Raw genomic sequence first — 24465 nt, 5'->3', positions numbered from 1 at the left:
TCGTACCTTACAGATCGTCAATAGGTTAGGCCCGTACATTAGACATGGGCAAAATGAATAAGAACTGAATGATTCATTCCAATCTTTACACTGAGTGAACGAGTACCGCACTGCCAGATAAATGGAAATGATTCTTCCGCACGCTAGCGGTGCGGTATTGATTCTCCGTGCGGACGCTCTCCCTATCGACTATGAAAGTGTGCGATACATCTCCGCACGCTAGCGGTGCGGTATTGATTCTCCGTGCGGACGCTCTCCCTGTCGACTATGAAAGTGTGCGATACATCTCCGCACGCTAGCGGTGCGGCATTGATTCTTTGTGCGGACGTTCTCCGCGCCGACTATGAATGTGTGCGATACATCTCCGCACGCTAGCGGTGCGGTATTGGTTCTCCGTGCGGAAACTCTCCATACCGATCATGAAAGTGTGCAACAAACCACCGCACGCGGTGCGGAGTTCATTCTCCTACTCAGAAAATCAGCATGCTTTTTCGATCTGATAGTGTGTTAACTAGAACGAGAAAGCTTCTGTTATCCATGTCTTCTTTCCCGTTCCGCAAAATAGCAATACACTCTCGCTCTAGTAGTTTTTTTTTTCACCAGACCGAAACTGCAGGTAATTTTCCATATGTTTGAAGCACCCGATGTCGGCTCTGAATTTATGAAGAAGATTCTCCTCATGGACTATAGTTAACCACAGTTTATTAAACTGTACGATTAATTGAATGAGTGTTATGAATCCGTTGTTTTGAACGGCGATAAAGTTACATTTTTATAAAAAATACTTTAAACGAGTAGAACACAAAATGAATAATGATATAAGGAAATAAAACAAATCGTGATAAATTTAAAGTTTACATGAGCATGAAAACAACTTTGATTTCCTTTTTCTATGTTTGTAAATGTAACTTTATAAAAATAAAAAATAAAATCGTTTGGATATTTTTGCAGCATATAATCGATATTTAAAAACGTACCGCACCTCAGGCGTGCGAAAGAATCACCGCACGCGTTCAGTTCATTCCACTGAGCGAACTGGACCGCACCTGATCTTTAAAAAGAATCATTTTTCCCATGACTACCGTACATGTCAAGTCCAGTGCATGCATCTTCTGGAGTCCCGCAGGGCAGCAACCTGGGTCCTTTGCTGTTCCTTCTTTTCATCAACGACGTGACGTTGATCCTCCCGGCTGATAATCATCTATTGTACGCAGATGACGCGAAATTTTTTCGTGTTATTCGTGAACCAGAAGACCACGCCCAACTGCAAACTTCCTTGCATGAGTTCCAGTGTTGGTGCAACCGTAATGCTTTATCCCTATGCACAGATAAATGTGAAGCCATCACTTTCAGTCGTTCTCGCTGCCCATCATTGTATGAATATGCGCTTGATGGACAGTCCTTGGCGCGAAAACAATGTGTTAAGGATCTAGGTGTTTTGCTCGATACAAAACTATCATTTAAGGATCAGCTGGATCACGTAGTAGCCAGCAGCAATAGAATGCTAGGACTAGTTATCTATATGACTCGCGAGCTTAATGATATACCTTGCACCAAGGCGCTCTATAGCTCACTTATCCGGTCGTTGATGGAATATGCAAATATCGTATGGTGGCCAACTGCAGCGCGTCCGTTAGCTGGATTGGAATCAATTAAAATAAATATAATTTCAAATCCACGCTGTACAAAGGTCTTGTTATCGCTTCCACAAGCTTTTTTACAATTTAAAGTTTTTTTTTAATATCAACCAAATTAAAAGTTCGTGAAAGTGTTCAACGCAAAAAAATGCCGAAGCCAAAGTTCGACTGTGTCGGTTGTGACCGCGAAAACGCGGTATCGTATATGGTGCTATGTGACGCGTGCTCTAAGTCGATTGCGCTGGTGTTTCCAAGGAGGTGAAGTACGTGAAGTGGGTGTGTGAACGGTGTGAAAGCGGCGAAAAGGACGAGGCAGCCAAGGTGAAAGGCCACGAGATGAGTGGCAAACCTAGTAGGGCTACTCGTGGGAAGGCGCAATCTCAGGTTGGCGATACATCCAAAACCCGGTTAGAGAAACCCGTAGAAGTACTTTCGCAGCAGAAACCAGCGGTCCAAAAGTAGGCCTCATCAAAAGTGTCCTTAGTCGCAACTCCGGACATAGTTATGGCTCAGCGAAGCGTTAGGAGCGAAACGGGTACTGCGCCGACAAATACGGCGCATGTGGAAAAGAACAGAATGGCGTCCAGTCTGATCGAAGGGTTTAGCTCTCAATGCAAAATAAACCCCAGCCAAAACGATAGTGAATCGCACGTTTCTCGCAGAAGTAGAAGCTCTGTGGCAACGACACTGAAGCTAGAACGTTTAGCTAAAGAGCGAAGGTTGGAAGTCGAAGCGCTTCAAACTGAAATGAGTAAAAGAATCGCGAAATTGAATTCGGATTACGAAGCGATGAAGCAACAGATAGAGGGTGACAGTGTTAGCAGGAGAAGTGGTTGCAGCGTTAGTGAAACATCACAAGTCGTTGATTGGTTAACCAGTGACCATGGGCGAAAAGTACTTCCTAACCCCTGCACAAGTAAGGTGCTAACCGCGGAAGAACGTGAGAGTGCGAGGGGATTGTGGGGTAGAAAACTACCAGTGTTTTCCGGTTCGATAAAACAGTGGCCTGTGTTCTATAGCTACTACAATCGGTCAACCGAGGCGTGTGGTTTTACTTCAGTCGAAAACATCATCCGGCTTGAAGAAGCGCTTACCGGACCTGCAAGAGAAGTGGTGGAATCCAAGTTCACCTCTCCAGATGCAGCTCCCCAGGTCATGAAGTTGCTGAAGCAGTTGTATAGACGACCAGGACTTTTAGTTAAAGAATTGATCGAGCAGGCACGGCAAATCGAGAACCCGAAACCAGAGCGCTTGGACCAATTGATATGTTTTGGTATAGCAGTCCAAAAGTTATGCGATCACTTGACGGCCAACGAAATGGAAGATCATTTCTCTAATCCGGAACTGCTGGAAGAACTGGTAAGAAAACTGCCGGCCAACAGAGCCTTGGAATGGGTGCGATTCAAAAGGAACTTCGTTAAACCAACGCTAAAGGAATTTTGCGCTTTCATGGAAGAGCTGACTGAAGACTGTTGTGAATTAGCAGTGCCTGCTAATGTAGAAGCTCTTCGTACACCACCAAGAAACATTTGAGGTCATTTCTTCCTGCACGTATCTAGTGCGGTTGAATCCGCAAGTAGAATAAACACGAACGGCCAAAATCTTATCATGCGCAAGCTACACCATCGCGAACGAGTGTGAAGTGTTACGTATGTGAAAATCCAATGCATCGCGTCCGCCAATGTGAGGTCTTCAGAGCCATGACGGTTACAGATCGTCATGCTACAGTCAGCAGGTTGCAACTTTGCGCGAATTGCCTGGGCAGTCATGGAACGAGACCATGCAAATCTACGTTCGTCTGTAGAGTGGTAGGGTGCGGTTTCGACATCATACACTGCTCCATCAAGAACCATCCGCTTCCACGTCAAGTGCGCAGTGTTATGTTCACGGAGAGAAATCGACGACGACGCTATTTCGAATAGTTCCTGTGCTTGTTTATCATGGCCATCGCAGTATCGACACGTATGCTTTCTTGGATGAAGGATCTTCTCTGACACTGGTGGAAACGTCGATAGCCCAACTCGACTCGACTTGAAGGTGTTCGTGATCCTCTAGAGCTGTGCTGGACTGGCAATTACAGCAGGAGAGAGGAATCATCGCAACGTGTGCAGCTGGAGATATCGGCCAGGGGCGGTGAGCGGCGCTACTCTATAGCGGCCGCTCACACCATAAATCAGCTAAGTTTACCGACTCAGTCAATTGACACTTCACTGATATTGAACTTGAATTACTTCCAGGAACTTCCGGCGATACAGTATCGTAACGCAGTACCTCAACTGCTGATTGGGCTGCAAGACGTTTCGCTGATGAAGCCACTGGAAGTGCGATCGGCGAGGAAGGTCAACCAATTGCTATGCGAAGTCTAGCGTTGAGCGTTTCACTACCGGCTTATTGTGGGCAGAAGATGAGGTATGTTTCCCAGATAGCCTTCCAATGGCTAAGAAACGCCTATTGGCATTGGAACGCAAGCTGGAAAAAGATTTACCCCTAAAAGAAGAAGTTCATAATCAGATTAGAATGTACGTTGAGAAGGGATTTGCACATGAAGCATCTAATGAGGAGGTGCTTGAAGCCCCTTCTGGTCGTGCATGGTACTTACCAATAAACGTCGTTGGCCACCCTCGCAAACCGGAGAAGAAAAGATTAGTGTGGGATGCAGCTGCTAAAGTAAACGGGGTATCTCTGAATTCAAAGCTGCTGAAAGGCCCAGACCTATTAGTTCACCTTCCTGGAGTATTGTGCAAATTCAGACAGAGACGTGTTGCCTTTGGAGGTGATATTGAAAAAATGTTCCACCAAATACGAATAAGAAAGCCTGACACACACTCTCAACGATTTCTTTTTCGATTCAATCCGGGCGAAAGACCCAAAACATACATCATGGATGTCGCTACGTTTGGCGCAACTTGCTCACCGTGTTCTGCTCAGTACGTTATGCACTTGAATGCCGACCAATACAAAGAGACGTACCCAGAAACTGCCGCTGCAATCAAGCAGAAAACCTACATGGATGATAACTTTGATAGCTGCGACACCGTAGAAGAAGCAAATGCCAGAGCACGACAAGTCCACCTTATACATAGCAAAGCCGGTTTCAATATGCGCAATTGGATGAGTAATGAGTCAACAGCCCTTGTAGGTTTGGAAAAGGCTAACAGAATCCAACACAAGGCGATAGAACTGGAACAAAAAGAACAATTTCCGAGAGTTCTAGGTCTCACCTGGGACACGTCAACCGACGTAATAAGATTTGCTGCAAATTGGCAAGATGCTCTGAAACCTTATGCGGTAGGAGAAAAGAGGCCGACAAAGCGAATTGTACTGCGTATTGTGATGAGCTTATTCGATCCTTTGGGCCTTCTAGCCCCAGCACTGATCCATGGCCGAATTCTAATGCAAGACTTATGGCGGTCCGGACTGGACTGGGATGCTGAGTTGAGCGACTCAGAACATCTTAAATGGCAACGATGGGTTAACCTACTACCGGGTCTCGAAAGGCTGGAAATTCCTCGATGGTACTTCTCGAAAGCATCGGTGGTTGACTACAATAGCATTCAGCTTCATGTGTTCACCGATGCGAGTGAACTTGGGTATGGATGTGCAGCCTACCTCCGCATGGCAACGGCTAGCGAGATTAATTGCTGTTTGGTGATGGCAAGAAGTCGTGTAGCACCATTAAAACATTTGTCTATTCCGCGCATGGAGCTCGAAGCAGCATTGCTAAGGGCAAGACTAATGCAAGCAGTGAGCGAAAATTTGGAGTTACATATTTGTCACAAATTCATACAGACTCTGAAGTTGTCTTGTCCTGGATCCGTTCTCCCACGCGAGAGTTTAAACAATTTTTAGCTTGCCGAGTTGGTGAAATACTGACGCTAACCGAACTGCACAACTGGAGGCATGTTCCCACGAAAGAAAATCCGGCAGACTGCTTAACAAAATGGTGCAAAGAGACAGACATTCAACCAAACGGAATGTGGTTACTTGGACCATCGTTCTTGCGTAGCGATTCTGTACCGGTTTATGTCAAATTGTAGACGAAAACGTGCAGGTCTTCCGGTGTTAACGATAAAGGCCACTAAAAAACAGCAAGCTCATATTCTAAAATCTGTTTCGTACGAAAACTTACCCCTGAGCTCCGAAGAGTTTGAGAAGGCTGAGATAGTGATATGGAAGCTTACACAAGAAGACGCATATCATGCAGAAATGCAAAAGCTAGAGATCAGCCAGCCAGACCTAAAACAGGATGCCGCAACCGAACTGGAGAAAAACAACCCCCTGTTCTCGCTCACGCCTTTTAAAGACGCACACGGAGTTCTACGCGTGAATAACCGACTATGCAAAGCAAAGCAGATAGATCTCAACGCACGTTATCCGATCATACTCCCGAAAAATCACGCCGTGACGGAACTGATCATTAACGATTATCACCGCAGGTTCGGGCATTCCAATAGCGAAACGGTTGTGAATGAGATTAGGCAGCGTCAACGTCAAACTGTCAACGCTGCAAAATAAGAAAATGTCAGCCGAGCATACCTAGAATGGCACCACTCCCAGAAGCGAGACTTACCTCCCATATTCGTCCGTTTAGTGCAGTAGGCATCGACTACCTGGGGCCAATAGAGGTGGTCAACGCAAGACGGCGAGAAAAATGGTATGTAGCTGTGTTTACTTGCCTCGTTACACGAGCATTGCATCTAGAAGTCGCACACAGCTTGTCTACAGTAGCGTGCATCATGGCAATTCGTCGGTTTGTGAGTCGAAGGGGTCTACCTACTGAAATATTTTCCGATAACGGCACGAATTTCGTCGGCGCTAACAACGAGCTACAAAAACAAATATCAGACAATAAGTACTCCTTAGCCGACACCTTTACCGACGCACACACTACGAGGCGATTCAATCCACCTTCAGCACCGCACATGGGCGGAGTATGGGAGCGAATGGTGAGGAGTGTTAAAGAAGCATTGAATGCGTTTGACGATAGGGGAAAATTAAATGACGAAATTCTACTCACCGTTCTTTCAGATTCAGAGAGCCTGATTAATTCCCGCCCCCTCACATACATGCCACAAACGCTCTCCGACTCGGAAGCATTAACACTAAACCATTTCCTTTTAGGATCGTCGGTAGGAAGAAAGGAGATGGTAACCATTGTACCACACCCGGCGGAAGCTCTAAGGAGCAGCTATCGCCGAGCTACAGAACTCACCAGCCGCTTTTGGGACAGATGGCTCAAAGAATACGTCCCGACTCTTCATGGGCGAGCCAAGTGGCAAAGAGAAGGCGAACAGTTGAAAGTGGGCGCGTTGGTCTTCGTGACGGAAGGATCTCGAAAGGAATGGCCACGAGCTGTTGTAGAAAAAGTGTTTCCTGGATGTGATGGTAGTGTCAGGCAGGCGATGGTGAGAACAGCGCACGGGAAAATGTTAAAACGCCCGGTCGTAAAACTAGCGAGGATCGATGCAGAAGTTAGAGAGAAAGAGATTGATGATGCAAAGGCTGATAGTGGGAACGGCAAAACACAGTAGGTTGATTGTCGCGTCTTTATCAATTGGTGAATCCAAACCGCATGGATTCACGTGGGGGGAATGTTGACACGCCAAAATATAAACAGTACGAAGGTTGGGATAAACAGAGGTGCGTTAATCGATCTGAGCGCAATCGATCACCACTGCTATAAAACGCGAGCAGGATAGAAGATCGGGCGAGAGAGAGAGATAACAATCGTTCTAAGCGGTCAGGGTTCGTGTGCCAGGTCAACGGTCGAGGATCGGGAATCGGCAGAGCGCGCGAGAAATCTTGACCAAATAAGGGCATGCGCAACAGAAGCGATTTATTAATCAAAGTGTGAAGACCCAAATTGTAAAAAAGTGTGAATAATTTTGAATCAATTAAAATAAATATAATTTCAAATCCACGCTGTACAAAGGTCTTGTTATCGCTTCCACACTCTACTCTAACAATTTTGTCGCGAAAATTTAGAATGCCTACAGGCAAGTCTTCGTCCATAATGGCGAAAATTCCGGATAACTGATGAAAGGCAACTCCTAAAGTCTTAGATTTAATTGTCCAAGGAAGCTTAAATAATTACCTTTCAAATTATGTACATGTTAAGAAATTATCTCTAACTAGTTTTTTTCCAAAGCCAGCCGAAAAAGAGGCATTTGAAAATCCATTCCATAATACTTTAATTAAAGTTGAAAGAGTACGATGGTATAAAATGTTATTCTAAAAGATATTCAGTAATTTGTATACGAATAGTTTCTTCACATCTTTCAAAATCAGTCAAAACCTTTCGCGGGCCGGATTGAATATTGCGGCAGGCCGCATTTGGCCCGCGGGCCGGACTTTGCCGACCGCTGTTTTAGTGTGTTGTTCAGTATTTTAGTTTTAATAACCGCTCCAAAAGCAGTAATGGACTTGGAGAAGTTAAGGATGACGATTCTGTAATATAAATGTCTAAGTAATAAAATGTCTAATACTTCGCTTTTGAAAACAACAGATTTAAAATGTTGCAGTTATAGGACAACCAACGTGTGCTGCGTCTCTACGGGACACTTGGAAATATCTTTTTTCGGTACCTGTAATATCTAATTATGCCTGCCTTTAGCCTATAGAAACGAGATTTAGACGTCAGGAGCTTGGAATAGCGCATCTCTAGAACCGTTCCGTGTCTCTATATCTCATGAACCGTTCACGGTCTCTACACATTTATCTAATTTGTACATGTGTATTTTTAATATTTGTGCTACCTATGAGTAAAAGTGGTGAAAATTGGCTACAGTTACCCTATAAATAAGCAAAAACTATCGTGTTTTTCAAAATCATAAAATATTTCTTCTTCTTCTTTGGCTCAACATCCGTTGTCGGTCAAGGCCTGCCTGTACCACTTGTGGGCTTGGCTTTCAGTGACTAATTGATTTCCCCCCATAGTAGGATAGTCAGTCCTACGTATGGCGGCACGGTCCATTTGGGGCTTGGACCCATGATGGGCATTTTGTTAAGTCGTTCGAGTTGTCGACTGTACTACGAGACCGGCTTATTTTTAGATATTTTCTTACAGTCTGAAAAATTACACGATATTTTGATGTTTTATACACCAAATAAAAGAAAAAAAAGTACAAACTTAATAAAACTGTTCGAAAATCTCTTAAAACGCGCTCCACGTGGTGTTTGGGATGCGAACTACATATTCATTGTAATATAGGGAAAGCGGGGCAAAATGGTCATGCTAAGCAGTTTACTGAATATTCCTTTGATTATTCCACAAAACACAATTATTCTTACAATATTGTATGCCTCCACCCTTTATCTCTGGATTGGAATTGCCACCTAGAATGAAAATATTGAAAACACGAAAAAACTGTAAAATAAATGTTAACGTTTTACGAGGAGCTATTTTGACACGCAGGGCAAAATGGGCATAGCCCTGGGGCAAAATGGGCATAGCCCTGGGGCAAAATGGGCATATGTAAACAAATTGTGAAAAGTCAAACCACTGGGGCTATATAGGCCATAACAACTGCGCTTAGGTGATGGTCTATGCTTTTGCGTACGTTTCGTGAAATGTATTCTCGTCCTATCTTTTGTTTTGCTGTTCAGGAAAGTCAAACAAAATCGAATATTTTGAAGCTGTCCCTGTTATCATTATTGTGGGGACAAATACAACACCATAGCCTCACCAAGCGCCATATGTCAAAAGCATCTGTCCATTTTGTCCCAAGTGTAACTGCCCGTTTTGCTCCACGTGAGGGATTTTTGTATTTTTTGTTTTATTAATAAAAATACGCATTCAATCTCCTTGATTTCTTCAGACAAATAGTATAGATGTATATCATATCTATAAAAATAAACAATGTGAAACTTCACGCATCCTTGTGACATTGGTTTAAGCTTATTTTCGAAGTGGCAAAAATTACATCAATATGATCTTCTTCTTCTTCTTCTTCTTTGGCACAACAACCGTTGTCGGTCAAGGCCTGCCTGTACCACTTGTGGGCTTGGCTTTCAGTGACTAATTGATTTCCCCCCATAGCAGGATAGTCATTCCTACGTATGGCGGCACGGTCCATTTGGGGTTTGAACCCATATCACGGTCCATTTGGGGTTTGAACGGGCATGTTGTTAAGTCGTACGAGTTGACCACTATACTACGAGACCGGCTGCATCAATATGATACTAAATATTATTTTACGTTTTTCTTGGTTATTTGTTATGTAAAGGTTATGCAACTTACATGGTGTTCATAGAACACTCTAATGAATACATTTTGAGCATTGGAAAGTATCTTTGTTATGAAATAATGCTTAAATACAGGGTGCCCATTTTTTCGAGCAGCTATCTAAGTGAGTATAATATACAGGTGGGCTTATCCCAAGGTGTATGAATATAGAAAGCTGATTTTTATCGCTTCTACTTCTGAATGAAAATTTTAAGAGTGTTTTGTGTATTCGTTGAGCCTCCAGAAAGCTTGTTTGAACAAAAGTTTTAACCCATCCTGTCAAAGTGGCACTTAAAAAACCCGTTAACAAACATTGCGGCGATGAAGTTGCATTTTCACAAATCAAATAAAAAAAGCGCAATGAGTTCAAAAGCTGCCATGTAAAAATGACTACGAAATCGCTAGCTCACGCTAGAGGGTTTGCTGTGCAATGCGCAGAACCTTAATTCGCATTAACACCGGCTGCGCAAATTCGAGCAGTTTCCTGCGCAGGAAATGTACCAAAATCTGCGCCCAAGTCGTTGATCCGCTTTCCATAAGGCCAGCAGCTTCAACAGTATTGATCGCATGCCGTTTGCTATGACTTCCCATGTTTCAGCATTCTTTAACATCACCTCGGTCAGGTTTGTTCCGTTGATTGTTGTTCCTCACTTAACGGTGATTTCATGACGTTCCTCAGCAAAACGAGGGCAATGAAAAAGCACGTGTTCTGCTGACTCCACGATGCTCACACACGCTGGGCAGTCTGGCGAGCTTGCGTGACGGTACTTGTGAAGATAACTCCTGTGTGTGTGTGTGGGTGTGTGTGTGTGTGTGTGTGCGTGCGTGCGTGCGTGCGTGCGTGCGTGCGTGCGTGCGTGCATGCGTGCGTGCGTGCGTGCGTGCGGAAACCCCAAAACTGTGTGATTCTGATGCGTACATTTTCATCCGCTGCGGCTACCTGAGAGACAACACAACCATTGGATTGCCACCACCATCTTTGCGATCGGTTCTGCTGTTGGGGGTATTAAAAAGACACACGATTGAACCAAACGTGCATGTGATATGTAGCATATTTCTTTCCAATTCAGCTAGCGAACGCAACTGGAAACAAAGTTTGAATTGAACTCATACAAAAGAGTATTCTGGATTGGTTTATTACGGTGCGCGTATGGTGCTGCACCTGTCCGTCCAGAATCTCGCGGCTTGTTGACTTAGAGTCGGTATCATGACGTCGTGCGACCGGCACTGCCTTGGAATGGGTAAGGCTCGGTAGGTTCATGTCCTTTGTTCAAGTGTATTCCGTGCATTTATCGCGCCACGGCGGTAGACGCGGCAGCAACAAAGTCAAGACAAACTCTTCCCCGGTACGGATGGCGCTTCAAAGTTCTTTTTCTTATTATTATTCTTGTCATTACGGCCTACGCGATCATGTTGACCTTTTCAGGACTTGACGTACACATAGCCGGATAGTCAGCTCTTGCTACGGCGGACAGTTCATACGCGGTTAGAACCCACGACGGACATGCAGATGTGCGGAATGATGGCGGTGCCGCGGGCCTGCTCCTATCCAGCATGCAACTTGCATACTGCCACACTGTCTCCTATCCGGTGCATAGGCAGCAGGCAGGAGGAAGGATGCACCTCCACAACGAAAAAACACCGTCATGAACCAGCGGCGGATGTAACGGTAGACGGACTAGGCGGTCGCCGAAGATCTCTAGTCTGTAGTATGCAGTATGTTTACAAGTGGACAGAGTATTAGCGACAAGGGCCCCCGAAAAGATGGTCGTTGGGGCTCCGTGGCGGGAGAACCATTTGCCCCCTCCACCCCCCTCATGCCGGCAATAATTTTAGGGCCTGTGACCGATGATCGTAAAGGTCCCATGGCCTAAGCCTTATCCCCCCTCTCTCCCTCCACTGGCAATTTAGATATACTGTTAAATCTCCCAACAGCTGTGTGCCAGTACCCCCTCCCCCCGGTCATCAGTTACCATTTACAGGGGCCTCAACTCGTCTTTCAGCCTTTCGTCAACACTTTCCTTTCCGATGGATCATAACATTCCGGAAGAGCATACATTCGGCGACAGTTTTGCACACACACGCACACACACACCCTTGCGCAGACGGCTCAGCATATCTGTGTAATCTACACCATACGAAAGCAAAAGCTTATGGTAACAAAGTTATGCTTAATGCTTAACACGTTCAGTTCGATGGCAGGCCCCAGGGAATGCCAGTGAACTTTCCAGTATACTGGTTTCACAATCAGCTTGCGTTCTTGAAGCCGGCGGAACAGAATGTTGATGAAAATCAGCGCCGGGTTGAATGTGTTATTGCGGATTAGGGTTCTGCGCATTGCACAGCAAACACTCCAGCGTGAGCTAACGATTCCGTAGTCAATTTTACATTGCAGCGTTTGAACTCATTGCGCTTTTTTGGTTTGATTTGTGAAAATTAAACTTCTTCGCCGCAATGTTTGTTAACGGCTTTTTTAAGCGCCACAGCAACTCATAAGCATTGTCCACTCGCAAGAAAGAGATAGCGCTATCCCGCTGCGCAAATTCGAGCAGTTTCCAGCGCAGAAAATGTACCAAAATCTGCGCTGGCCAGCGCAGATTTTGGCTCCCCGCTGCGCAAAGCGACGGAAGAAATCATGCCGTTCGGAGAATTTTATCATGCCATCTTTTTCCCTCCAACGGCAAATTTGTCAAGCAGCTCGTCGGGCTTCCCGTCCCTGGCTCCGCCTCATACCCCTCGCCTGAACGCACTGTCGAAGGTTTGAATGTGTTGGTGCGTCAGACGGCCAATCGCTGTCAGCCGTCGTCCGTGCTTTTTCCCTCCATAGCGCTATCTCTTTCTCGCGTGTGGACAATGCTCATGAGTTGCTGTGGCGCTTAAAAAACCGTTTACACACATTGCTGCGATGCATTTGAATTTTCACAAATCAAACAAAAAAAAGCGCAATAAGTTCAATTGCTGCAATGTAAAAATGACTAAGGAATCGCTAGCTAACGCTGGAGGGTTTGCTGTGAAACGCGCTGAATCCTAATTCGCATTAACACGTTCATCCCGGCGCTGATTTTCATCAACTTTCCTTTCCACCAGCACCTAGAACGCAGGCTGGAAAGTTCACTGGCAGGCAGTGGGGCCTGCCATCGATCTGAACGTGTTAAGCATTAAGCATAACTTTGTTACACTAAGCTTTTGCTTTCGTATGTTGTAGATTACACAGATATGCTGAGCCGTCTGCGCAAGGGTATGAGCGTGCGTGTGTGTGCAAAACTGTCGCCAAATGTGTTTTTTTTCCGAAATGTTATGATCCATCGGTCAAAGAAAGGAAGGTGTTCATGAAAGTCGAAAAGACGAATTGCGGCCCCTGTCAATGGTAACTGATGACAGGGAGGAGGGGGTAGTGGCACACAGCTGTTGGGAGATTGAACAGTATACTTAAATTGCCGGCGGGAAGAGGGGTGGCCATGGGACCCCTACGATCATCGGTCACAGGCCCCAAAATTGTAGTCGCCATGGGGGGAGGGAAGGTGCAAATGGTTTTCTCCAGCCACGGAGCCCTAAAGGCCATCTTTCCGAGGGCCCTTGTCGCTAATAATCTGTCCACTTGTAGACATACGGCATACTACAGACTAGAGATCTTCGGCGACCGCCTAGTCCGTCTACCGTTAGATCCGCCGCTGGTTCATGACGGTGGAGGTTGTTGTGGAGGTGCATCCATCCTCCGCTTGCAGCGTATGCATCGGGAAGGAGACAATGTGGCAGTATGCAAGTTACCCGCTGGATAGGAGCGGGCCCGCGACACCGCCATCATTCCGCACATCTGCATGCCCGTCGTGGGTTCTAACCGCGTATGAACCGTTCGCCGTAGCAAGAACTGACTATCCCGCTACGTGGTACTCAAGTCCTGAAAAGGTCGGCATAATCGCGTAGACTATTACGCCAATAATAATAATAATAATAATAAGAACAAGAAGAAGAACTATGCTAAGCAGTCCACACTCGAGGAAGGTTTTTGATTTGACTTTGGTGCTGCCGGGTCTACCGCTGTGGCGCGACAAATGCACGGAATTCACTCGACTAAAACATGAACCTACCGATCCGAACCCATTCCAAGGCAATGCCGGTCAATCGGCGTCATGATAACTTCTCCAAACCAACAAGCCGCCAGATTCTGGACGGGCAGGTGCAGCACCATATGCGCGAAAGAAATTTGCTACATATCACATGCACGTTTGCTTCGATCGTGTGCCTTTTTAACACCCCCAACAGCAGAACCGATCATAAAGATCGTGGTTCCAATCCGATAGTTGTGTTGTCTCAGGTAGCGAAATCGAAAATGCATGGGCCTTTGTAGCCGCAGCGGATGAAAATGTACGCATCAGAATCAAACAGTTTTGGGGTTTCCAAACGCACGCACACACAAAAAACACACAAACACGCGCGCGCAAACTCACACAGACACACACACACACACACACACACACACACACACACACACACACACACACACACACACACACACACACACACACACACACACACACACACACACACACACACACGCACGCACGCACGCACACACCCGCGAAAGCGCGAACGCAAGCACGCACCCACGAAAGCGCATTCCTCCCCCCCCCCACCAGACCCCCCCCCCTTCCCGCACGAGCGAGTACGGCTACCTTATCGGAAGAAAGGCTGGTTCAGCTATCATATAGCGCATCATCATCCAAAGCGCCGGGCGGGGTGGGAGATCGCGGCATGATAGAGTGAATGGTCACTTTCCCCGCGCTGTGTGCGTGTGTGTGTGTGTGTGTGTCGAGACCCAAAACTCGAGACAGATTTCTGCACATTACAAAAAAAAATATTGCCACTATACGCCGTGCTACATGATGCTTAGAAAGTCATTGAAGCATCAAACATGTTCTAATAAAAAAATATTAGATTAGTGTTAGACGTTCTCCTACGCTTGTTTTAAATAGGCTTCTTCACCCTCTATTGGCAGGGGCATCGAATGGTCTCATCAGCAGCGGCACGAAATAAAATAAACCATCAATACACCGATAACACTTTAAATCCCAATCCAGCTTCTCCCACAGCGTCTCAAGGTCACACACAAATTAATAAATGCTAACACCCACCAATAACAATATACAACCGCTATGCACATATAAGTATCAACGCATACACCACAACACCCAATCAGCTGGCGGCGGAAGGCACGGGTAGAAGCGCAAGTAAGGCAAGCCAGGGTGAGGGAGGGAGAGGAGAGGAAGAAGCGGACGAAAAAATGGGCGCCATTATTTTTTTTTTAATTTTTAGACCGTTTTTTTTTTGCTCCGCCGCCGCCCGAACTCGGCCCGAACTGCCCGAACTGCGCGACCCAGCGCAGGAATTGCTGAAGTCCAGCGCGTGAGACGAGCCAAAATCTGCGCTGGCCAGCGCAGATTTGGCCTGGTCTCCCGCGCTGGACTTCAGCGATTCCTGCGCAGACCTGCGCCGGGTTAGCGCCATCTGTTGGCGAAATGGACGAACTGTTTATGGCGGCGGAGCAAAAAAAAAACGGTAAAAAAATTTAAAAATATTGGCGCCCATTTTTTCGTCCGCTTCTTCTCCCTCCCTAACCCTGCCTTGCCTTACTTGCGCTTCTGCCCGTGCCTTCCGCTGCCAGCTGATTGGGTGTTTGTGGTGTATGCGTTGATTCATATATGTGCATTGCGGTTGTGTATTGTTGTTATTGGTGGGTGATAGCATTTATTAATTTGTGTGTGACCTTGAGAGGCTGTGGGAGAAGCTGGATTGGGATTCAAAGTGTTATCGGTGTATTGATGGTTTATTTTATTTCGTGCCGTTGCTGATGAGACCATTCGATGCCCCTGCCAATTGAGGGTGAAGAAGCCTATTTAAAAAAAGCGTAAGAGATCGTCTAACACCAATCTAATATTTTTTGACGCTTCAACGACCTTCTAAGCATCATGTAGCACAGTGTATAGTGGCAATAAAATATTTTTTTTAAAATATGCCTAAATCTGTCTCGAGTTTTCGGGCCACGACACACACACACACACAGCGCGGGGAAAGTGTTCGTTCACTCTATCATGTCGCGATCCCCCTCCCCGCCCGGCGCTAGGGTTGAGGATGCTACAAGAAAGCTGAACCAACCGTTCTACCGATAAGGTAGCCGTAATCGATCATGCGGGGGGGGGGGGGGGGAGTGCGTGCTTGCTCGACTTCGGGGGTGCGTGCTCGCGAGCGCGCTTTCGTGGGTGCGTGCTGGCGTGCGCGCTTTCATGCTCGCGGGCGCGCGTACGTGCGTGTGTGTGTGTGTGCGTGCGTGCGTGCTGGCGTGCGCGCGTTCATGAATGTGTTCGCGCGCGCGCGTGTGTGTGTGTGTGTGAGAGAGAGTTTGCGCGTGCGTGTTTGTGTGTGAGTTTGCGCGCGCGTGTTTGTGTCATTGTGTGTGTGCGTGCGTTTGGAAACCCCAAAACTATTTGATTCTGATGTGTACATTTTCATCCGCTGCGGCTACAAAGTACCACGCATTTTCGATGTTGAGAGACAATACAACCATTGGCGTTGGCATCTTTGTGATCGGCTCTGCTGTTGGGGGTATTAAAAAGACACACGATCTAAGCAAACGTGCGTGTGATATGTTGCACATTTATTTCTAATTCAGCTAGCGGACGCAAGTGGAAACAACATTTTGAATTGAATTCATACAAAAGAGGATTCTGGATTTGTTTATTACGGTGCGCGTATGGTGCTGCACCTGCCCGTCCAGAATCTGGCGGCTTGTTGGTTTGGAGAAGTTATCATGACGCCGATTGACCGGCATTGCCTAGGAATGGGTTCGGATCGGTAGGTTCATGTTTTAGTCGAGTGAATTCCGTGCATTTGTCGCGCCACAGCGGTAGACCCGGCAGCACCAAAGTCAAATCAAAAACCTTCCTCGAGTGTGGACTGCTTAGCATAGTTCTTCTTCTTGTTCTTATTATTATTATTATTATTATTGGCGTAATAGTCTACGCGATTATGCCGGCCTTTTCAGGACTTGAGTACCACGTAGCGGGATAGTCAGTTCTTGCTACGGCGAACGGTTCATACGCGGTTGGAACCCACGATGGGCATGCAGATGTGAGGAATGACGGCGGTGCCGCGGGCCCGCTCCTATCCTGCGGGTAACTTGCATACTGCTACATTGTCTGCTTCCCGATGCATACGCTGCAGGCAGGAGGAAGGATGCACCTCCACAACAAAAAAACACCGTCATGAACCAGCGGCGGATCTAACGGTAGACAGACTAGGCGGTCGCCGAAGATCGCTAGTCTGTAGTATGCCGTATGTCTACAAGTGGACAGATTATTAGCGACAAGGGCCCCCGGAAAGATGGCCTTTAGGGCTCCGTGGCTGGAGAAAACCATTTGCACCTTCCCTCCCCCCATGGCGACTACAATTTTGGGGCCTGTGACCGATGATCGTAGGGGTCCCATGGCCACCCCTCTTCCCGCCGGCAATTTAAGTATACTGTTCAATCTCCCAACAGCTGTGTGCCACTACCCCCTCCTCCCTGTCATCAGTTACCATTGACAGGGGCCGCAATTCGTCTTTTCGACTTTCATGAACACCTTCCTTTCTTTGACCGATGGATCATAACATTTCGGAAAAAAACACATTTGGCGACAGTTTTGCACACACACGCACGCTCATACCCTTGCGCAGACGGCTCAGCATATCTGTGTAATCTACAACATACGAAAGCAAAAGCTTAGTGTAACAAAGTTATGCTTAATGCTTAACACGTTCAGATCGATGGCAGGCCCCACTGCCTGCCAGTGAACTTTCCAGCCTGCGTTCTAGGTGCTGGTGGAAAGGAAAGTTGATGAAAATCAGCGCCGGGATGAACGTGTTAATGCGAATTAGGATTCAGCGCGTTTCACAGCAAACCCTCCAGCGTTAGCTAGCGATTCCTTAGTCATTTTTACATTGCAGCAATTGAACTTATTGCGCTTTTTTTGTTTGATTTGTGAAAATTCAAATGCATCGCAGCAATGTGTGTAAACGGTTTTTTAAGCGCCACAGCAACTCATGAGCATTGTCCACACGCGAGAAAGAGATAGCGCTATGGAGGGAAAAAGCACGGACGACGGCTGACAGCGATTGGCCGTCTGACGCACCAACACATTCAAACCTTCGACAGTGCGCTCAGGCGAGGGGTATGAGGCGGAGCCAGGGACGGGAAGCCCGACGAGCTGCTTGACAAATTTGCCGTTGGAGGGAAAAAGATGGCATGATAAAATTCTCCGAACGGCATGATTTCTTCCGTCGCTTTGCGCAGCGGGGTACATTTTCTGCGCTGGAAACTGCTCGAATTTGCGCAGCGGGCAACACCGTGTCTTCGAGCTGGTACTCGAATGTTATTCTAGCTTTTTAGCTAGAATAATCCAGACTGTAAATTACAGGCTAGTTTCATGTGTGGTTTTGTATGGAGTGTTAACATGATTTCAGCCTCCAACTGTCAAACTCCATACAAAAAGCTGACTAGAATCGTGAAGGGCCCCAATATTAGATTAATATTAGATGTTCTCCTACGCTCGTTTGAAATTGCCTTCTTCACCTTCGATTAGCACCAGCATCAAATGGCCTCATCAGCAGCGGCATGAAATAGAATAAACCATCAATACACCGATCATACTTTAATTCCCGAAATAAACCACCAAACCAAACATACACACAATTAAAAATGCAAACCCCTGTACCAATCAAAACACACAACCGCGCTATACACCACATATACATGTATCAACGTATACTAGTGATTTTTTTCGGAGCATTTCGGAGCGCACCAACGGCTCCGGAGCCGGCTCCGACTTTTTCCCGGAGCCGGCTGTGCACCAACGGCTCCGGAGCCGGCTCCGCACCAACGGTTCCGGAGCCGGCTCCGCTCCGACCTCTCCGCACCCACGACTCCGTACCCACGGCTCCGCACCAACGGCTCCGTAGCTGGCTCCGGACTAACGGCTTTGCACTCACGGCTCCGCTGCGGAGCCGGCTTCGGGCCCACCGTTCCGGACACATGACATGCATGACGTTGTGTAGCATTCGTTAGTCTCGTCTTTCTTAACAATATTCAAAACTAATCGATGTTTTTTTTGATACATGCTATTAATCATGACCTACTACGCTATTTACGGATTTCCTCGATTGAAACTTCATTGAAAAAGTTCTTTTGGTCCTTTGTGTTAAAACCGGCTTCGGGGCCGTTGGAGCGGTGCCGTTGGTGCGGAGCCGGCTCCGGAGCTGTGGGTGCGGAGCCGTTGGTGCGGAGCCGGCTCCGGCTTCGGAGCCGTTTTGCCCATCACTAACGTATACACAACACCCAATCAACTGATGGCAGAAGGCACCGGCTAAAGCGCAAGTAAGACAAGGCAGGGTGAAGGAGAGCGAGGAAGAGGAGGAAAAACTGGGGACTAATATTTTGAATTTTTGCTCCGCCGCCTGAAATAATTAGTCTATTTCCCCAACAGAGGGCGCCAAAACTGCTCAAACCAGTGCAAATTTCAATGTATGCTGATTTTGCCCCATTTCCTGCGCAGGAAACTGCTCAAATTTGCGCAACGGGTAAAAGGTATTTTTGGTTATGTTTAGTATTCTCATAAATTTAATTACTTATGTAATTACTTCAATAAATTGTAACGATTTGGCGTATGAGCTGTCAAAGATGTTTTCGAAATGCATGGTGAAATACTACCTGCGTAGAGTTTATTCCCATTAACATAATAAAATTAAAAATATACCTTTAATAGGTCCATAGTTCACATTAGCATAGATATCAATGAACAATAAATCATTGCAAATAAAAGATTAGGGTCTCATTAATATATTAAAACAAAATTATTTTGAGTATTTGTTACATAATGATTGTATTTGCATTCTAAAATACAAATGCTGCATATTGAAAATCAAAACATAAATCTTTGAACATTTCAACGTATTTCTCGCCAAACTTGAAATCACCCGTACAACCTTCAGCATTAACCTTAAACCGTTTAACCTTCGTTTCTATGACCAAAAATATACCCTCATCTTTATGACCACCTACCCGGGTAGGTAATACATTTTATAAGGGAGTTGTATTTTTTTTGGTGAAAAAATGTCTTATTTAACTTATGTTATGCAGCTATTATAACAATACTTCTTTTTATGTTATAAATTTTTTATGTATAGCTTTTAGTTACGTAAATTGAATACATACCAATTAGTTCAACTGACACTAAGAGACCACAATTTCTTCCCGACTGTCGCGGCAATCATTTCAATCTATGTGACTTAAGAAGAATATTAAGAGCTAGAAAATTTTTGGAATACATTTTATAAATATAACTACTTGCATTGATGTATAGCAAATCGTTACAAAATTAATGACTAACCGAAACCAATTTTTTTTATTATATGTATTACCAGCACGTATAGGTGGTTATAGAAGTAAGGGGTGAAAGTTTATTTTATTTTTTAAAGCAGGCTTAAAAATTTGAAAACTTCCGAATTTGTTTACCTCGATATTAACACATGTTTCTCTAGGCATTCTAATTTTTGGATCGATTCGATAATCCAATAAAAAGTTATCATAAAAAGAATAAACAAACATACCCGAGTAGGTGGTTATAGAATCAAGGTTAACATGGTAGAAATTTTTCAGGTCCAACATCGAAGTGGCTTGGAAAACCTTGTATCTGGTGGGTAAATCCCTAACGGTTCAATTGAATGTAGAAAAGGTTAATAAACTGCGGATACATTAAAAAAATGAAGCAAGCGAAAACTTGTGCATAAATTTCACCAAACGAAAATTAATTCTCTTTTAATGAGTGGAAAGTGGTTGGTTGTCGGGTTATTTGCGTGACAAAACAATTGTTTGGTTACTACTATGCGGTTACTACTATACTATCTACTATGCGATCATTTTGAGTTTTCGGGATCCTGTCAAAAAGATTTCGGCTGAGATTTCAGCTCGGAGCTGTTTTTTTACTTGAAATTTTTGTTTTGCCCCCCCCCTCCTTTTTTTACTGAAAACCTTTTGACATTTCGATTCAGGTACCGATACCATCAAAGTTGAAAAATAGTGCTACGATTTTTGAAAACAAAACTTTTTGTTTTGAACTGGCTTCCAAGGCTTGAAATCACCCGTGCATCCTTCAGCATTCGTTAACGTAGCTGATGTGCAGCCTTCAGCATTCGTTTAACGTAGCTGAAATCTTCAGTTCCAACCCCTGTATAAGAGGAAAGATTCTCCATCAAATGATTCTTCCATGTAAAGGCACCTAATGAAATACATACATTAAAATATTCATACATTTTTCTGTTTCATTTTTTTTTTTGCAGGAATTATAAGCCTCACTTTTGGTGTTGAGGTCCATTTTGAAACACCAGATAGTGGATTCTTTCTGAAGCATTCTCCGCGACAAAGTGCTTTAGCATCTGTGGTATCGGCTGCAACATCAACAAACTATGGCAAAGTACGACCATCTAATGGTGATTCCGTATTATCGGTGGACCGATTCACGGTAGTACAAACTACACAACCAGTATCTGTTAGAGCTAGCTATGGGCCGTTTCTACAAAGCAAACAGTACCTGCCCGTTACATCGTTCCTGACGTACTTGAAAGCACATACTGAAGGAAGTTCCACACATAATACAACCGCCACATTGATAGAATTACAGCAACAATCAAATCTTCAGTTAGATATATCCGCCCATGTAGTACGAAACACTGTCGCACGTGATTCACCTGTACTTCGCGTTTTGTTTCATGCTGGTGCAGATCCAGGCGGTCATTTACAAAGACAGAAAATTGCGTACTGCTTCATGCGTCGATGGGTAACCAAATCCCACTTAAAGGGAAGTGTATGCCGGAAGGCGAAGATGGCGTATGTGTAGCAGAAGTAATATACATTATACCACAACTGGTGGCCACCTTTGCCTCCTCCAGAAAGAGAGGACGTATCTCCAGCACGCCACCCAAGAGCCCACAAAAAGATAGTACAAGTGTCTTATAGTGTATTCGAGCCTCCTGCACGAAGTCCAGAACTTTGTGAACCTAAAGTACAGATTCAACCGTTGACACCTTTTGCGAAAATTCCTCTTATTCAATCACTGTTACCATACAAAGAACTACGCGCTGATAATACGCTTACTATGATGGTTCCTCAACAACCTCTGTATCCACTGTCAAAATTACACGTTCCAGTTTTTCTTCATCCAGAGAAAGGTCAGAATATTGCTGTATTTATAGTAAGGTACGTAGTTTTATTTTCTGATAAATCGAGATATATTGTCTTAGAAATATCTATAAAGTAACTATCAAGAATAACTAGCAGTAACTTTTTCATTTGAGCCGGTCTGGTGGTACAGTCGTCAACTCGTACGACTTAAAAACATGCCCGTCATGGGTTCAAGTCCCGAATAGACCGTGCCCCCATACGTAGGACTGACTATCCTGCTATGGTACAATAAGTCATAGAAAGCCAAGCTCACTTCATTAGTGGGTATAGGCAGGCTTGACCGACAGCGGTTGTTGTTCTAATGAAAAAAAAAAACTTTTTCAAACTTGATCTCAAGAACGGGAGGGGAATAAGCCATTATCAAAAAATATTTTGAGAACAGTTTTTTCCTTTGATATTTTGGAACATTGTATCATGTTGTACGCATCACTGAACAAGGCACTCTCAAAATAAATGGAAGCAAACCAATTTATGTATGCACTACAGCTACCATTCATCTTCGAGCATTTGATCACTCATTTGAACGAATTTGGGAAATTGACTGTATGACTTTAGATAATGTTATTAAATTGTCGCTTTTTTTATATATATTAGTGTTACTCTTATCTCTTAGTATTTTTCTTTTAATCGCGCTGAAATTCTGCACTGGATTTCTATGGATACAAACTACAAGTTGAAAGAGCGGTGAGATGTTACGTTAGCTGCAGCCTGCGAGCAGCGTGCGACCTTTCGAACCTATCTTCTTCTTCTTCTTTGGGCTCAACAACCGTTGTCGGTCAAGGCCTGCCTGTACCACTTGTGGGCTTTGGCTTTCAGTGACTAATTGATTTCCCCCCATAGCAGGATAGTCAGTCCTACGTATGGCGGCATGGTCTATTTGGGGATCGAACCCATGACGGGCATGTTGTTAAGTCGTACGAGTTGACGACTGTACTACGAGACCGGCTCATAGGCTTCATCGGCTTCGAACCTATACGTTCGAACAATTATTTTGCAATCTTTTAAATCAATTTGTTTATGTCAAAATTTGTATTGTTGTTTAAACTAAAATCTAGCTTCAATATTAGAAAACTCCAAAAATGTTCTACATCCAGTCAGTATTTCGTATCAAAACGAGATTTTAACGTTCATCATTAGCTAAAGGTAACGTCAGAATGGCCCACAACAACTTTATTTGCAGAGCAATATTTACATCATCTTAACAATTAACAATCATTTGCGATATTTGAACCATTCCGACATCAAGTTCGATACTCTCACCATGCATTACACCCCCATGATGGTGGCTATAACAGCCAGATCCACTTGAGATAGCCAGTGGCACGTAAGACGATAGAACTAGTGTTGGGTAAATCCGATTTAGAAAAATGGGTCGAAATTTAGAATCACTCATCACATTAAGTTACTGTACATTAAGCTTTAATGTGTACGACGTACTACTGCCAACAAATTTATGATTTTTGTATCTACTTGTAGGGGCTCCTTCGACAATCGGTATCAAGGGTGTACACTATACACCTGAAAGCTTCTTTTGATAGTGATAGCCATTCAAAAACTTATTTCGAAACTTCTCCTCGTTGGATTAGACTACGTGGTTAAACTCATATTTTACAAACTCTTACAACTTATTTACAACTTATAGATTACAAAATATAAGCTCCGAAGAATTTGGACACTTCTGGTGCCCGCAGGGTAGCAATTTGGGTCCATTGCTCTTTACAGGGTTTTCCGATAGAACTCAAGACCGCGGGACACTATGATGAATCTGCAAGAGTCAATCGCGGACTGCGGAACGATACTTGAAAACGTTGACGATACCGGGATCTGCGGATGTTTACACGTTGCTTGTGTGTGTGTGTGTGTGTGTGTGTGTGTGGGGTGTGGGTGTGTGTGTGTGTGTGTGTGTGTGTGTGTGGTGTGTGTGTGGTGTGTGTGTGGGTTGTGTGTGTGTGGTGTGTGTGGTGGTGTGTGTGTGTGTGTGTGTGTGTGTGTGTGTGTGTGTGTGTGTGTGTGTGTGTGTGTGTCTGTGTGCCTGTGTCTGTGTCTGTGTCTGTGTCGTGTCTGTGTCTGTGTCTGTGTCGGTGTGTCTGTGTCTGGTGTCTGTGTCTCGGCATTCCCTCACAGATGATTCTCCAGTGCACGCTATTCAAAGACCTGCGTGCATCTCTGCGTTGAACCTCGTGTGTGCATGGGAAACTTTGTGCGTGCATTGAGCAAGCGCGCAGGTGTTATTTGCAATGCGCGTTTTGTTTCATGAGCGCGGCAGTATTCTGTTCTCGTGAATGGGTAGACGCTCACCTGCTACTCATTGATAGTTTTTATCTATACGCCTTTTT

General features: G+C 45.0%; 1 long non-coding RNA gene across 3 annotated transcripts in view; it reads left to right on the top strand.

Moving 5' to 3' along the window:
- LOC121602384 overlaps nucleotides 1-21342 on the top strand; it is a 34832-nt gene extending 13490 nt beyond the window's left edge. For all 3 annotated transcript variants that reach the window (XR_006006365.1, XR_006006366.1, XR_006006367.1), the window contains exon 3: nucleotides 21229-21342. This is a non-coding gene — a long non-coding RNA (uncharacterized LOC121602384). The remainder of the gene's footprint in view (nucleotides 1-21228) is intronic.
- Nucleotides 21343-24465: the final 3123 nt, after the last annotated feature.

Source organism: Anopheles merus, unplaced genomic scaffold (genome assembly GCF_017562075.2).
Source record: "Anopheles merus strain MAF unplaced genomic scaffold, AmerM5.1 LNR4000433, whole genome shotgun sequence".
Lineage (NCBI taxonomy): Eukaryota > Metazoa > Arthropoda > Insecta > Diptera > Culicidae > Anopheles > Anopheles merus.
The sequence above is the reverse complement of the archived record's forward strand: the minus strand, read 5'-3'. Positions and strand labels throughout refer to the sequence as shown.